Source organism: Poromitra crassiceps, assembly GCF_964638095.1.
Source record: "Poromitra crassiceps genome assembly, chromosome: 15".
Lineage (NCBI taxonomy): Eukaryota > Metazoa > Chordata > Actinopteri > Beryciformes > Melamphaidae > Poromitra > Poromitra crassiceps.
This window is the reverse complement of record NC_139634.1, coordinates 37,176,369-37,180,660: the sequence shown is the minus strand read 5'-3', so window position 1 is coordinate 37,180,660 and position 4,292 is coordinate 37,176,369.

The following is a 4,292-nucleotide window of genomic DNA, read 5'->3' as shown; positions in this document are numbered from 1 at the left end:
TATCGACTGCACACGCCCAAGTCAAATTTGACTTTTGCGTACACATTGGCCGTGTTTTGAAAGTGGAAACCCCGTGTTATTTGTACGCCCATGGGGTGACACCGGGGGTTGGGTAAACAGGAGTGTGATGTTTGCAGCTCACTGACAACACGACAGGTTTACAGGCTTTTCTGTGGTTTGACGTGAACCAAAATAGCGACAGAAGAACACCCACACGACGTTTGCACATCAAAGATTAATTTGTGAGCAGGCAGCGTTTAAGGTCAAGGACCTTCATCAGGCATTGCATGGGGCAGGGCATTTAAGTTCAGCTGCCTCTCTCTCTCTCTCTGCTGTGAAGGTGGCTGCCCTGGAGCAGCAGCTTCAATTTCGGTGCACCGAATTGAACTCAAGCGATGGAAGAAGTGTGTACCGGTAATCGCTATCTAGAGGTGACAGTTTCCGCACCAGCAGCACCAGACACAGGAAAATACACTCAAAACGAGGGTCTGTGTTGGAAAGTAGTGCACGCACGTAAGGGTCCTAACAGGAGAAAGTTGAGCCAGGCTATATTAACATGGTGCACTGTTCTGCCCTGTCCTTGACAGGAAAACGTGTTGCATGGTGTCTGAACGTTATCCATCTCCACTGCCCCCCAGAAGCCGAGCAGCAGACTTGTTGGCTACTCGCTGCCTGCCGTTTCCCCACAGGATCCCCCCACAATGTCACACAGCTTGCTGCAGTCTAGCGAGCGAGATCCACCAGGCACCAACGCTCCACAAAAATGCACCAACTTTCTGCTACCCCCTCTCTCGTTGATTAGATCCAAAACCCCCCCATTCATCTGCACACACACACAGACACACACGCTTGAACTTTGGACGTCCAGGAGGAAGAGGTTAGCCTAATGGTGGACCACATTTTTTTTCCTCCAAGAACATTCCAGCTCAATAAATGGGAGAGAAGAATTGACTCTGCCTGCCGCTCACAGGAACAACAGCGTTATTTATGACAAGACAGCCACACAGGCGTCTGCCACAGCCGCCTCTCCTCTATATGAACCCGTGTGCATCACGATCACGATGCACTTTCCCCCTTAAAACACACCATCCACCACACCGGTGTGCAATTGCAGGGCCCCGGCGCCGCCATACACCAGCACATAGACAGACACATAAAACAACACGTATAGCATGCCCCCATAGCACCCAGCGGAAAGACACACGCGAAAAAATGAGCATGAGGGGAACTAATCGTGGCCGTAAATGACCGAGAGAGACACCGAGGGCCGAGGCGTGCCGACAACGAGTCAAGTTAGGCCAACTAACCTGTTTGGAGACGCCACAGTCCGCTGGATATTGGGTTGAATCCGAGTTAAATCCACTATCAGTAAAACAAAGAGGCGAAAATGCCCGAGCGATCCCGGAACAGGCCGAAACAGACACTCTTGGAACGCTGCTGGGCATGCGCAGAGCAGCAGGGGGGAGGAGAAAGGGAACGGGAGGGGGGGGGGGGGGTCATGGGGTAAATGAGTGCAACACATTTTCAGTATTGACTCCACTGAGTGTCTCATTTATTATTAATTTTTAAGGAAATAAAAGGCTTGCATGTGATGACTTTATTGTTTTTAATGTGTGTGATATATATTGAGTAGTATTGTGATCAAAAGAAATTCTGAAAGTAGGCTGTCACTCCACTTGCTGAAAATAACTGAAATAGCCTAATTAATATTAATTAATTAATATTACAGCAAAATTATAGCTCCCTATAGAAAATGAATGTGAATATTATAGTGATAATAGGAAGTTACATACATGACATACTATTATGCTACCTACTGTTCTATTGACTGTCACTATAAGAATATTGTAATATCTATCTGTCTGTTTGTATCTTGAGACAGACATACTGTCTTCTTGATTTGTTGATCTGTGTTTACTTTGCTCTTGTCAGCTGTATTGGGAGATGTTTTGTACTACAGCCATGAAACTTTGCACCATGACAGCAGATGCCGTCCTCCAGCTCTCTGTCAGATATATAATCCCTTATGAAACTGCTTTAAAAGGTCAAAGGTCGGGGTCTTCTCCGACACGGGTTGATCTGTAGTCACAAAACTTGACATAAAAGCTTAACTTTCTCTGCAAATTTGCCTCTCCTGTTTTATAAAACGGGTTTAAGTTAGCTAACAGGGGATGTGTAAAATACAAAAAAGTCATAATGTGACTTTAGTTGACCAATTATCATGATTTTTTTCCCCTTTTTGATTATAGTTCATTCATGAATTAGTCTGACTGCCTAGAAGCAGGCTGCAGGTCTATAGCCTGGGTAAACCCAGCCTCCATGTGACCTCTATGTGCTATCAGTCATGAAGAAACTTACGCTACAGGCATAGCCTGTGACGTCACGTTGAAGGCTGGGTTTACCCAGGCTAGCAGGTCTGCCATTGGTGCCGACCATTTCAGTCAGAAGAGAAAATCCCCTTCCGCTCCCTGCAAGCTCTGCCAGGTTCCATGAAACCGGCGCTGACCATTTCAGTCAGAGCGGAAAGGAATTTCCCTTTCCAGGAATTCCACGGAATGTCGCATCCAAATGCCTCCACGGCTGTGAAACAACAACAATGATAACAGAGCCTTTTCTCCCCTAGACCAGAGTGAGAGTAACAGCAGCCAGACTCTCTCCTGCGCGAAATGGAAATAGTCTGGCAAGCAAGACTATTCATGAATTGACCCCAACCCTGCTGTCCAGAGCGACATGTTGCCATATGGCCCAACTGCTATAGCCTATGTTATCATATGATATCAGTATAAATTAATGTTAATTCATATAGGGTCTTATATGTGCACATATAAGACCCTATATGAATGAACATTAATTTATACATGACATGACATGTCAGAAGTACAACATCATATAGTGACCTTATCATTCTGTATGGTATGTTTTTATCTCCTATGGATGGTTTGTAGTTTTATAACTTTGATTTTGCCGTAATATTTGTATTGTATTCTAGGATTATTCGTTCTTTCCATAAGTGATATGACCTTCAGGCAGAAATACAGATGTTGAGCAAAGCTGAACACAACAGGCACTAGGACAGAAGATGCATGATGAAGGGAGGAGTGTTCAACAGCCAGAGAGGTTGAAGGAGTAAAGAGCTTTCACTCTGTCTGTAGGCCTATATATATCCGGTTATCACAAACATCGTTTTGAGGTGAGGATCACCTGTCAATGGGATCACCAGAGGGCTCACAATCTATCTACAGGTGGTGATGGTGATGACGAGACCTGTCCGGATGCAAATATCTTCCCTTGAAATATCTAAAGTTGATATATAACCAATTAACATCCAGAGCTCAAATTTATGTTTTTGTGTTGAGTAGATTTTCAGAAAATAACTTTTGATTCAGGTTTGTAGAACCAGCAAGAATGATACTTGATATCAAATTCTGGATTCAAGAATCCCATTTATTTTTCCTATAGGGAATTTCATTATTAACCATAATGAGATGGCAGATTGTGAATATATTTGTGTTCTTATAATCTGTCAATCACATTTCAAGTTCAGTGATAAAAAATTGTGTTTTACTCATGGAATACCACAAGCTTCCCACCGATCTGAGACAATGCATAGAAATGACATAGAAATGTCCAGCCAGTGATTGTAGACCTACCTATGCTACCCAGTACCCACTCTGGGATGGAAATGTGTCCAGGGGTGAAAATCATTTGCAATCATGAATCACTATGACAGTATTGTATATTATTTAGTATCACTGTTGAAATTTAGGGAAATTGAATGATTAGTAAGTAGCTCAATCCCTCTTAAAATGTGTATTATAGGCATAGCCTACTACAGGGTAGTGTTTTAGGCAGTTGGATTTGCGCACATTGTGCCTTTTGTTGTTTTTCATAGCATATAGCCTATATTTGTGAATCTATTGTTATACTTATCATTACTGGTCGATGGTGCTGTAAAAAGCATCTTTACTGAGATTTTCTGAAATGTGATCTGAAAGTGAATGGGGAGCCTGGGCCATTGAAAAAGGGGGCGGGCTTGTTTCAGCTGCCTACACAGGCTACACCTTTTAACGGTCGGAGTGATTCATCTTCTCAGTAGAAGATCTTTGGTACAGTACGCTGACGCTGCTGAACAAATGTCGACTTTCCAACCTCAAATCAAACCGCACTCTGGTTTCAATGTTTCGGATAAACTGAGATTACAGTCTACCAGAATACAACACAATGGACTCAGAGTTTGTATTTTAGATTAAATTACACGCCGTTTTTTCCCCTTTTCTTTTACCAACCTGATG